The sequence below is a fragment of the Salmo salar genome, chromosome 16, assembly GCF_965601325.2.
Source record: "Salmo salar chromosome 16, fSalSal1, whole genome shotgun sequence".
Classification (NCBI taxonomy): Eukaryota; Metazoa; Chordata; class Actinopteri; order Salmoniformes; family Salmonidae; genus Salmo; species Salmo salar.
This window is the reverse complement of record NC_138306.1, coordinates 11,840,089-11,853,659: the sequence shown is the minus strand read 5'-3', so window position 1 is coordinate 11,853,659 and position 13,571 is coordinate 11,840,089. Positions and strand designations below refer to the sequence as shown.

General features: G+C 40.7%; 1 protein-coding gene across 2 annotated transcripts in view; it reads left to right on the top strand.

Moving 5' to 3' along the window:
* Nucleotides 1-13,571, top strand: part of LOC106573249 (mitochondrial inner membrane protease subunit 2) — a 156,219-nt gene that overhangs the window by 93,937 nt on the left and 48,711 nt on the right. The gene's annotated exons all lie outside the window — the stretch shown is intronic.

The following is a 13,571-nucleotide window of genomic DNA, read 5'->3' as shown; positions in this document are numbered from 1 at the left end:
TTGCAGAAGGGTTATCTAATGATCAATTAGCCTTTTAAAATGATATACTTGGATTAGCTAACACAACGTGCCATTGGAACACAGGAGTGATGGTTGCTGATAATGGGCCTCTGTACGCCTATGTAGATATTCCATAAAGAATCAGCCGTTTCCAGCTACAATAGTCATTTATAACATTACCAATGTGTACACTGTGTTTCTGATCAATTTGATGTTATTTTAATGGACAAAAAAATTTGCTTTAATTTCAAAAACAAGGACATTTCTAAGTGACCCCAAACTTTTGAACGGTAGTGTGTGTATACACACTACATGGTCAGAAGTATGTGGACATCCCTTAAAATTTGGCTATTTCAACCACACCTGTTGCATAAAATTGAGCATACAGCCATGCAATCTCCATAGACAAACACTGACAGTAGAATGGCCCGTACTGAAGAGCTCAGTGACTTTCAACGTAGCACCATCATAGGATGCCACCTTTCCAACAAGTCAGTTTATCAATTGCTTTGCCCTGCTAGAGCTGCCCCGGTCAACTGTTAGTGCTGTTATTGTGAGGTGGAAACGTCTAGGAGCAACAACAGCTCAGCCGCGAAGTGGCGGTGAAATGGCAGAGCGCAAAATTAAAAAGAAATGATTAGAAATATTTAACTTTCATACATTCACAAGTGCAAGACATCAAATTAAAGCTTAACTTCTTGATAATCTAGCCAACGTGTCAGATTTCAAAAAGGCTTTACGGCGAAAGCAAACCCTGCTATTATCTGAGGACAGCACCCCATCAAACAAATACAGACAATCAGAATTCAACCCGCCAGGCGCGACACAAAACTCAGAAATAACGATATAATTCATGCCTTACCTTTGAAGATCTTCTGTTGGCACTCCAATATGTCTCATAAACATCATAAATGGTCCTTTTTGTTCGATAAATTCCGTCGTTATATCTCCAAAATGTCCATTTATTTGGTGCGTTTTATTCAGAAAAACACCGGTTCCAACTCTCGCAACATGACTTCAAAATAATATAAGTTCTAATAAGTTACCTGTAATCTTGATCCAAACATTTCAAACAACTTTCCTAACACAACTTTAGGTATTTGTTAATGTAAATAATCGGTTAAATTTTAGACGGGATAAACTGTTCAATACCGGACGAAAACAAAGTGGAGCGAGCTTTCAGGTCGTGCGCCCCAACCACAACAGTACACTAGACTCGACCCTCGTTCTGAACAGCAATACTTCTTCATTACTCAAAAGAAAAACATCTACCAATTTCTAAAGACTGTTGACATCCAGTGGAAGCGATAGGAACTGCAAGCAAGGGCCTTAGAAATCTTGAAAACACTGTCACCTCAACAACAAAAAATCCTGGATGGTTTGTCCTCGGGGTTTCGCCTGCCAAATAAGTTATGTTATACTCACAGACATTATTTTAACAGTTTTAGAAACGTTAGAGTGTTTTCAATCCAAATCTACAAATTATATGCATATCCTAGCTTCTGGGCCTGAGTAGCAGGCAGGTAACTTTGGACATGTTTTTCATCCGAAATTCCGAATGCTGCCCCCTATCCTAAAAGAGTTAAAACCAATCATTTACAATGGATTGGCAATGGAACCCTGTTTAAAGTATCCCTTTTTAAATTAAGCCATACAAAGTTGATTACAATTCCAATTTCATCCTCCAGTAGAGGCAGAACAAATATTACAGCCAATAATATGGCTAAACTCCAATGTACTGATATCAAATCATATTTGATTGGTCGTATACACATATTTAGCAGATGTTATTACAGGTGTAGCAAAATGCTTCTGTTCATAGCTATAACAGTGCAGTAATATCTAACAATACAAACATCTAAAAGAATGGAATTAAGAATTACTGTATTAGGACAAGCAATGTCGGAGTTTAGAGTGTGTGTGTATATATACAGTTGAAGTCGGAAGTTTACATACACCTTAGCAAAATATATTTAAACAATTTTTTTTCACAATTCCTGACATTTAATCCTAGTAAAAATTCCCTGTTTTAGGTCAGTTAGGATCACCACTTTATCTTATGAATGTGAAATGTCAGAATAATAGTAGAGAGAGTGATTTATTTCAGCTTTTATTTCTTTCATTACATTCCCAGTGGGTCAGAAGTTTACATACACTCAATTAGTATTTGGTAGCATTGCCTTTAAATTGTTTAACTTCGGTCAAACGTTTTCCTGACAGAGCTGGTGCACCTGAGTCAGGTTTGTAGGCCTCCTTGCTCGCACACACTTTTTCAGTTCTGCCCACAAATGTTCCATAGAATCGAGGTCAGGGCTTTGTGATGGCCAATCCAATACCTTGACTTTGTTGTCCTTAAGCCATTTTGCCACAACTTTGGAAGTATGCTTGGGGTCATTGTCCATTTGGAAGATCCATTTGCGACCAAGCTTTAACTTCCTGACTGATGTCTTGATATGTTGCTTCAATATATCCACCTAATTTTCTTTACTCATGAAGCCATCTATTTTGTGAAGTGCAACAGTCCCTCCTGCAGCAAAGCACCCCCACAACATGATGCTGACACCCCCGTGCTTCACGGTTAGGATGGTGTTCTTGCAAGCCTCCCCCCTTTTCCTCCAAACATAACGATGGTCATTATGGCCAAACAGTTCTATTTTTGTTTCATCAGACCAGAGGACATTTCTCTAAACAGTATGATCTTTGTCCCCATGTGCAGTTGCAAACCGTAGTCTGGCTTTTTTATGGCAGTTTTGGAGCAGTGGCTTCTTCCTTGCTGAGCGGTCTTTCAGGTTATGTCATATTGGACTCGTTTTACTGTGGATATAGATACTTTTGTACCCGTTTCCTCCAGCATCTTCACAAGGTCCTTTGCTGTTGTTCTGGGATTGATTTGCACTTTTCGCACCAAAGTACGTTCATCTCTAGGAGGCAGAACGCGTCTCCTTCCTGAGCGGTATGACGGCTGCGTGGTCCCATGGTGTTTATACTTTCGTACTATTGTTTGTACAGATGAACGTTGTACCTTCAGGCATTTGGAAATTGCTCCCAAGGATGAACCAGACTTGTGGAGGTCTACAATTTCTTTCTTTCTAGGGTCTTGGCTGATTTCTTTTGATTTTCCCATGATGTCAAGCAAAGAGGCACTGGAATTGAAAGTAGGCCTTGAAATACATCAACAGGTACACCTCCAATTGACTCAAATTATGTAAATTAGCCTATCAGAAGCTTCAAAAGCCATGACATCATTTTCTGGAATTTTCCAAGCTGTTTAAAGGCACAGTCAATTTAGTGTATGTAAACTTCTGACCCACTGGAATTGTGATACAGTGAATTTGAAGTTAAATAATCTGTCTGTAAACAATTGTTGGTAAAATTACTTGTGTCATGCACAAAGTAGATGTCCTAACCGACTTGCCAAAACTATAATTTGTTAGCAAGAAATTTGTGGAGTGGTTGAAAAAATGAGTTTTAATGTCTCCAACCTAAGTGTATGTAAACTTCCGACTTCAACTGTGTGCATGTATGTGTATATATACACGTATGTGTGTGTGTGTATATATATGCAAGAATGTGTTTTTATCCCTGTTATTGAGCATTTCTACTTTGCCAAGATAATCCATCCACCTTTCTCCTTTGCCAAGATAATCCATCCACCTGACAGTTGTTGCATATCAAGAAACAGATTTAAACAGCAGGATCATTACACAGGTGCACCTTGTGCTGGGGACAATATGTGCAGTTTTGTCACACAACACAATGTTAATTTTCCAACATAAGCCGCCTCTAATGTTGTTTTGGAGAATTTGGCAGTGCGTCCAACCGGCCTCACAACCTGCAGACCGTGTGTATGGCGTCGTGTGGGCGAGCAGTTTGCTGATGTCAACGTTTTGAACAGTGTGCCCATGGTGGCAGTGGGGTTATGGTATGGGCAGGCATAAGCTATGGGCAACGAACACAATTGTATTTTATCAATGGAAATTTGAGTGCACAGAAATACCGTAACGAGATCCTGAGGCCCATTGTCGTGCCATTCATCCACCGCATTCCCCTCATGTTCTCTAAGGAGCGTTATGAGTGGCTTGTGAGCATCTCTAACAGGTTGTGGTGACGTTGTCGACGACTAAGAACACTATGATGTTCCCTCAGGAAAAGTAACGTTCTTCTATGTCTTCGTCTAAGATATGATGGAAGGACAATCTCAGATGGAGCATTTGTTTGTTTTTACGGTCTTGGTGGGGTTTCCAAGTCTTAATCAGACTTCTGTTAACCTCTATGGGCTAGGTGGGACGCTAGCGTCCCACCCGTGGTGCACTCCATCAACAGCAGGTGCATTTCAAGAGCGGCAAATTTGAATCCAAATAAATGTCAAAATTCAAATTTTTCAAACATACAACTATTTTACACCCTTTGAAAGATAAACATCTCCTTAATCTAACCACGTTTTACGATTTCAAAAAGGTTTTACGGCGAAAGCATAAATTTAGAGTATGTTAGGACAGTACATTTACAAGAGTTGTGTGTAATGTTTTGTCAATTCAAAGACAGGGTCACCAAAACCATAAAACCAGCTAAAATGATGCACTAACCTTTTACAATCTCCATCAGATGACACTCCTAGGACATTATGTTAGACAATGCATGCATTTTTAGTTCTATCAAGTTCATATTTATATCCAAAAACAGCGTTTTACTATGGCATTGATGTTGAGGAAATCGTTTCCCTCCAATAACCGGCAGTCAATTCAACACCACAAATTAAATAATTAAAATTAGAAAACATTGGTAAAATATTATATTGTCATTTAAAGAATTATAGATTTACATCTCTTGAACGCAATCAACTTGCCAGATTTAAAAATAACCTTACTGGGAAATCACACTTTGCAATAATCTGAGCACTGCGCCCAGAAAAATACGCGTTGCGATACAGACTAGACGTCATGTTTGGGAGATCTAAAATCGAAAATACTATGTAAATAATCCATTACCTTTGATTCTCTTCATCAGATGTCACTTCCAGGTATCACAGGTCCATAACGAATGTAGTTTTGTTCAAAAAAGCTCATCATTTATGTCCAAAAATCTCCGTCTTGTTAGCACATGATCTAAGCCAGCCGGACTTCTCGTCATGAACGAGGGGAAAAAATATATTTACGTTCGTTCAAACATGTCAAACGTTGTATAGCATAAATCATTAGGGCCTTTTTTAACCAGAACATGAATAATATTCAAGGTGGACGAATGCATACTCTTTTATAACGTATTGGAACGAGGGTACCCAACATGAACTCGCGCGCCAGGTGTCTAATGGGCCATCATCGTTCCATGGCTCTTGTTCGGTCAGATCTCCCTCCAGAAGACTCAAAACACTTTGTAAAGGCTGGTGACATCTAGTGGAAGCAATAGGAAGTGCCAAAATATTCCTCAGCCCCTGTGTTTTTCAATGGGATAGGTTTAAAGGTAATACAACACATCAGGTATCCACTTCCTGTCAGAAAATGTCTCAGGGTTTTGCCTGCCAAATGAGTTCTGTTATACTCACAGACACCATTCAAACAGTTTTAGAAAATTTAGGGTGTTTTCTATCCATATGTAATAAGTATATGCATATTCTAGTTACTGGGTAGGAGTGGTAACCAGATTAAATTGGGTATGTTTTTTTATCCAGCCGTGTCAATACTGCCCCCTAGCCCTAACAGGTTTTAATGTCCTGCGATGACATTTCATTTGACCATCATGGTCTGTTGGGGATCAGCATTATGAGAGTAGCGCCCCAGCAGCACTAACTAGCCTAATGGTATGTCTATGGGATAGACAACCCCTCCTGAGCCAGTGGTAATTCCTTCTAATCTACCTCTCTCACGTTGGCTCCCAGCTACTGTATAATCACTGCACTAGGAGGAGGAAGGCGCTGTTTAAATGAACCAGCTTACCGGGTCATTAGGAAAAGTTAAATTATTCATTACGGAATGTGTAATTATAGCAGAGCCTTGGTGGCAGGCAGCTGTATAGCATAACGCTACTTGCTTCTTGGAATGCTATATACGCTGCTGGAAGAGGGATAAGGGAATTCTCACAGTCCCACCTTTTGAGCGCTAGCTAAGCTAACCATGCCCGCCCGCTTGGCGCACACCACTCGCTCACATTAGCAGGAGCCATGAAGAAGCGCTGGGATCAAAGGATCCAGAAAGAGGATAGGGAGCTGTGTGCAAATTGCGTTGGTAATTAACTATGTAGCAACTCAGAATTCTCATCACGCACGCCAGGGTTTGTGTTTAGTTTGTTGTTGTTGTTGCTGCTGCTGCAGTTGCCCCCCTTGCATGAAGAAGCCTCACTCAGTGAACAACAAGTAGGCTAGATATAGCCTCGAGTGGTGAGGTGACACTTGACTGTCCAGTACTAAAGCCATTCTTGGAGTTGGCACACAGTTTATACAGTTCTAAAGTGTGATTTAGCTATGGTAGCCTCATTACTTACATATATAACCAACATAGAATTAAATAGAACACAATTGTATGTATCCTATGGATATAACCACAGGCACATCCTACATACTGTAGAGCTGTTGCTCATAATGAATTGCCTTTTTTATTAAATGTTTGCTAGTCTTATTATTGGAGAAGCTTCAGATGTAGATGTAGTTGCTTTCTGGCTTCCATCTATCTCTGCCCACAGTGTGGTATTGATGGTCATCCCATACAGCAGTGATGAATGCTTTAGAGTGCTTCCTTTCCTTATTAAACTCTGAATTGACACATAGAATACCAGTATTCAGACTGACTTTTCTTCCACATTTTGTTACGTTACAGCCTTATTCTTAAATGTATTGAATAAATGATTTCCCTCAACATTCTACACACAATACCGCATAATGACAAAGTAAAAAACAGGTTTTATAAATGTTACGCTAATTTATTAAAAAATAACAACTGAAATATCACATTTACATAAGTTTTCAGACCCTTTGCTATGATACTCGAAATTGAGCTCAGGTGCATCCTGTTTCCATTGATCATCCTTGAGATGTTTCTACAACTTTATTGGAGTCCACCTGTGGTAAATTCAATTGATTGGGCATGATTTGGAAAGGCACACACCTGTCAAAATATTTCCCACAGTTGACAGTGCATGTCAGAGCAAAAACCAAGCCATGTGGTCGAAGGAATTCTCCGTAGAGCTCCGAGACAGCATTGTGTCGAGGCACAGATCTGGGGAAGGGTACCCAGAAATGTCTGCTAGATTGAAGGTCCACAAGAACACAGTGGCCTCCATCATTCTAAATTGGAAGAGGTTTGGAACCACCAAGACTCTTCCTAGAGCTGGCCGCCAGGCCAAACTGAATAATCGGGAGAGAAGGGCCTTGGTCAGGGAGGTGACCAAGAACACAATGGTCACTCTGACAGAGCTCCAGAGTTCCTCTGTGGAGATGGGAGACCCTTCCAGAAGGACAACCATCTCTGCAGCGCTCCACCAATCAGGCCTTTATGGTAGAGTGGCCAGACAAAAGGCACATTACAGCTTGCTTGGAGTTTGCCAAAAGGCACCTAAAGGACTTAGACCATGAGAAACAAAATGATCTGGTCTGATGAAACCAAGATTGAACTCTTTGGCCTGAATTCCAAGTGTCATGTCTGGAGGAAATCTGGCACCATCCCTACCCCGAAGCATGGTGGTTGCAACATCATGCTGTGAGGATGTTTTTTAGCAGCAGGGACTGGGAGACTGGTCAGGATTGAGGGAAAGATGAACGGAGCAAAGCACAGAGAGATCCTGGATGAAAACCGGCTCCAGAGCGCTCAGGACCTCAGACTGGGGGCAAAGGTTCACCTTCCAACAGGACCCTAACCACACAACCAAGAAAACTCAGGAGTGGCTTCTGGACAAGTCTCTGAATGTCCTTGAGTGGCCCAGCCAGAGCTAGGACTTGAACCCGATCGAACATCTCTGGATACCTGAAAATAGCTGTGTAGCAACGCTCCCCATCCAACCTGACAGTGCTTGAGAGGATCTGCAGAGAAGCATGGGATAAACTCCTCAAATACAGGTGTGCCAGGCTTGTAGCGTCATACCTGTAACGATGTGTGCTGCTAGTCGGGAAGCAAGTTCAGGGAGTGAGTGTTTTTAATAAACAAATGAAGCATAATACAAAACAAGAAACACGAACCATGCACAGACGGGAAACAGAAACAATGCCGCCTGGGGAAGGAACCAAAGGAAGTGACAAGGAGGTAATCAAGGAGGTGATGGAGTCCAGGTGAGTGTCATAATGCGCTGATGCGCGTAACGATGGTGACAGGTGTGCGCCATAACGAGCAGTCTGGTGACCTAGAGGCCGAGAGGGAGCACATGTAACAATACCCAAGAAGACTTGAGGCTGTAATCGCTGCCAAAGGTGCTTTAACAAAGTACTGAGTAAAGGGTCTGAATACTTATGTAAATGTGATATCTCAGGTTTTATTTTTAATAAATGAATGAGAAAAAAACCCGAATGTATCCATTTTAGAAAAAGGCTGTAACGTGGAAAAATGCATGATTTCCGAATGCACTGTATTTCCACACTATGAGGTTGGAATAATACTGTTAAATTGGGAAAATTATGATAATGGCTTTTTAGTGTAGGAGCTGTTTGAAAAGACTGCCTGAATTGTCAGCCTGTTTTGGTGGGATGGAGTTTTGTTCTGCTTGATGACCTCACCAGGCAGTAAATTAGTTAACCCTATCCGTCCCGAGACCCAGCTTTTCATTTATCTGACTGTCATTTATCTGCATGTCCAGCCCTTATATTTAGCCTCACAAGGAAGTGTTTTATATTTTTTTATTTTCAGGACTACATGAGAACAAAATAATTTGATATAACAGTTGCATTTGGGAGTTTTATTGACAAAGCAAAAACCTGATAAATGAATTTGTAATAATGCTGTATGAACAGAAATGGTTTGCTCAGTGGGAAATTAATATCCAGCTAATTAGTGACAGCTGTTTGGCGTTTGTGACAGCCGCTATGTGAGTTTATTACAGTAATATAGACACCATGTCCTGGGATTTCCTATGTAGAATAACCCTTTACCTTATAAGGACTGTTGTGTAGCTTGTGAGTGACAGAGCAAAACATGTGCATGTTTGTCAGTCTCTGCTTTTCATAGATGGCTTTTAATAGTTTGTAGCTCGTAACAAAATACCCTCCTTCAGGATCTGCCCTTGTCTCACAAACACTGTCTAGCCCAGCCCCCGTTTATCACACAGACTAATGGTTGGGATCAGCGAAGTCTGTAGCTCAAACAGGGGGTTACAAGGTGTTATGCGCCTGCGTCACGGTGGGACTGTAGGCGTTAATAGACGAATAAGCTAAGCGCTCGTTTTCCCCTCCCCACTCAGACCACTCCTAGACTGTCCCAGCAAAATTCTTGCTTGAGAAATTGCTCTTTGCTAAGAAGCTATTCTTGTTTCTTTTTGACCACTTTAATTGAAAACAATCACAGTAAGGTACTTAATTCTAACCCAGAAATGATTGGAAAATTAGATTTAAAAAAACTGCTGCATTGGACCTTTAATAAAAAAAAGGACTTTGGCAGTTCTGGTGTAGCTCTGCAAGACTTTTCCTATTTCCTGCTTCCCGTGGTGAGCCGCAAGGATAGTCTTCCTCCTCAGAAACACTCACTGGTCCGTTAGTTGTCATCAGTGTGTTCGCCACTATGAGGGAGTGCAATTTCTCCCTTTGTTTGACCTTTTTATTTCTGTTTTATCCAATATGATTTTGTATAAAAAAATGGGTGTAAGGGAGAGCAGTCCTCAATGCCTATTCAAACATTAAAAAAACAAATCAAAAGTTGTTCATAATCATAGCCAGTTTATTAGCAAAGATTAAGGTTCCCTGTCTCAGAGTTAAAGTAATGAAATGCACACAAAGAAATGCCAATCCCCTATTACAAGATTGCACAAAGTCACCAGTGTTGTTTTAACTTAGTGGGCCACTGAGTGGGGAAATAATTACTTCAAGCCCAGGGTGCAGTTTGAGGAAAGCTTGAGAAATGTCAGCATTTCTATTTTAACACTGTAGGCTACTTACTCTAAGCAACGAGCTGGAGGTCTGGCCCCAATACAACAACCGGATAATGTGGCAATATTTCAAAATGGGATGACTTCACACAACTGTTGAAAAAAAAATAATGAATATATATATATATATATATATATATATATATATATCCACAGATTAGGCTATTTTCTGGCCTGACAAATCGCAGAGGAATTGGGCATTTTAGAAGTGGAAACATTATAATAAGAGATATTTGTTTACTTCAACCAGAGGTCATTATGCTCTTCTCCCAGATGTTTTACAGAAATGAAAATAAACAACCGAAGAATGTACTAAAACCCTGCATTCCATGACTAAAATGTACATTTGAATTGCATTAAGTTCTGAGGCTTGGTTTTGGTCTATGTGATTGATTACATTTTGATCATGTCATCACAGTGGATCTTGATTGCTAGTGATAGTACTGCATTGTTATGAAAAGTTAGCAAGTTAGCATTTCACTGTACCGTTTCGACCTGTATCCAGTGCACCTGTCCAATAAACATTGATTTTGATTTGACAGATCCATTACCTGGTCTGCTGGATAGTTTTTCTTTGACATGTTATTGTCCTCTCTGGGCACGCCTCCCCCTTTCACTGCTGAACCCAATCACCACCCTCTCTGCCCTCTTCTCACTCCCAGGCTTCCATTCTTCTATACCACAATTCTCTTATCATCTAATTTTCCCACATATAGTCTCGGTCAGGGATCATCAACTAGATTCAGCCGCGGGACGTTTTTTTTATTTTCTTGAGCAGATGGTCGGGGGACCGGAACGTAATTTGTGGCCTGCAAGTTGACCGCAAGGAGTCCAAACGGATATATTTGACTAAAACATAATCATTTCAAACCTTGCTTACATTTATATACGATCATGTATTTCTCTATTACGTGTGGGAATACTTGGGAACAGGTCACTTGGCGCTGTTTTCCTGGTGTTTTTTACAGTCTTATGTCCAACAATTAAAATTCCAAAATAATAAGAAAAATAATTTGCTAAGAAAACTTAAGGGGCCACCAGTTGGCAAACCCTGGCCTAGGTACTGTATACATAGAAAATAATGATCATTCCACAGCACAGCTTTTGAATTGAGAGTATCTACACCTGCTATTGTATCCGATGTATTGAACTAATATTCTACTTCCTCTGAGTAGTTTGTATTTCTTTAGTTATTGGGTGACTATTCAAGGATTATACATTTGCCATTTGAGGTTTTACACACCTGTATCACACATTTTCACATAAATCTCTGTATTGATGTCAACGACAGATTTGCAGTTCATGTTACAGCTAAAGGTCAGGTTGCACCTGAATATTTCAGATTATAGGATTCTGCCCAACAGTATTACTCACACTATACAGTTGAAGTTGGAAGTTTACATACACCTTAGCCAAATACATTTAAACTCAGTTTTTCACAATTTCTGACATTTAATCCTAGTAAAAATTCCCAGTTTTAGGTCTGTTAGGATCAGCACTTTATTCCTCAGACCAGAGGATATTTCTCCAAAAAGTACGATCTTTGTCCCCATGTACAGTTGCAAACTGTAGTCTGGCTTTTTTTATGGCGGTTTTGGAGCAGTGACTTCTTCCTTGCTGAGTGGCCTTTCGGGTTATGTCGATATAGAACTCGTTTTACTGTGGATATAGATACTTTTGTACCTGTTTCCTCCAACATCTTCACAAGGTCCTTTGCTGTTGATTGATTTGCACTTTTCGCACCAAAGTACGTTCATCTCTAGGAGACAGATCGCGTCTCCTTCCTGAGCGGTATGACGGCTGCGTGGTCCCATGGTGGAGGTCTTGTGGAGGTCTACAATTTTTTTGGCTGATTGGAGGTCTTGGCTGATTTCTTTTGATTTTCCCATGATGTCAAGCGAAGAGGCATTGAGTTTGAAGGTAGGCTTTGAAATACATCCACAGATAAACCTCCAATTGACTCAAATAATGTCAATTAGCCTATCAGAAGCTTCTAAAGCCATGACATCATTTTCTGGAATTTTCCAAGCTGTTTAAAGGCACAGTCAACTTAGTGTATGTAAACTTTTGACCCACTGGAATTGTGATACAGTGAATTATAAGTGAAATAATCTGTCTGTAAACAATTGTTGGACAAATTACTTGTGTCATGCACAAAGTAGATGTCCTAACCGACTTTCCAAAACGATAGTTTGTTATCAAGAAATGTGTGGAGTCGTTACAAAACGAGTTTCAATGACTCCAACCTAAGTGTATGTAAACTTCCGACTTCAACTATATATACAAAAGTATTAAAACCCCTTCAAATTAGTGGATTCAGCTATTTCAGCCACACCCATTGCTGACAGGTGTATAAAATTGATCAAACAGCCATGCAATCTCCATAGACAAACATTGGCAGTAGAATGGCCTTACTGAAGAGCGCAGTGACTTTCAACGTGGCACCGTCATAGGATGCCACCTTTCCAACAAGAGTTTGTCAAATTTCTGCCCTGCTAGAGCTGCCCTTGTCAACTGTAAGTGCTGTTATTGTGAAATGGAAACGTCTAGGAGCAACAATGGCTCAGCTGCGAAGTGGTAGGCCACACAAGCTCACAGAACGGGACCGCCGAGTGCTGAAACGTGTAGCACGTAAAAATCGTCTGTCCTCGGTTGCAACACTCACTACGAGTTCAAAACTGCCTCTGGAAGCAATGTCAGCACAAAAACAGTTTGTCGGGAGTGTCATGAAGTGGGTTTCCATGGCTGAGCAGCCGCATACAAGCCTAAAATCACAACGTGCAATGCCAAGCGTAGGCTGGAGTGTTGTATAGCTCGCCGCCATTGGATGAATCACGCTTCACCATCTGGCAGTCCGACGTACAAATCTGAGTTTAACGGATGCCAGGAGAACGCTACCTGCCCGAATGACTAGTGCCAACTGTGAAGTTTGGTGGAGGAGGAATAATGGTTTGGGGCTGTTTTTCATCTTTCCGGCTAGGCCCCTTAGTTCCGCTGAAGGGAAATCTTAACGCTACAGAATAACTAGAGACATTCTAGAGACGATTCTGTGCTTACAAATTTGTGGCAACAGTTTGGGGAAGGCCCTTTCCTGTTTCAGCATGACAATGCCCCCATGCACAAAGCGAGGTCCATACAGAAATGGTTTGTCGAGATCGGTGTGGGAGAACTTGACAGGCCTGAATAGAGCAAGTCCCCGCAGCAATGTTCCAACATCTAGTAGAAAGCCTCTCCAGAAGAGTTGGAGGCTGTTATAGCAGCAAATGGGGGACCAACTCCATATTAATACCCATGATTTTGGAATGAGATGTTCGACGAGCAGGTGTCCACATACTTTTGGTCATGTAGTGTATCTCTATGAAAAGCATAAAGCTCTGAATTCCCTCTGCATAGAATTTGTTGCCTTCAATTATAATATCCTAATTGCAGATATGCAATCAACCCAACACTGTCTTGTCCTGGTTGGGAGATTATATTAAAAATGACAATGAATTACTTTATATGTGGAGGTAGAA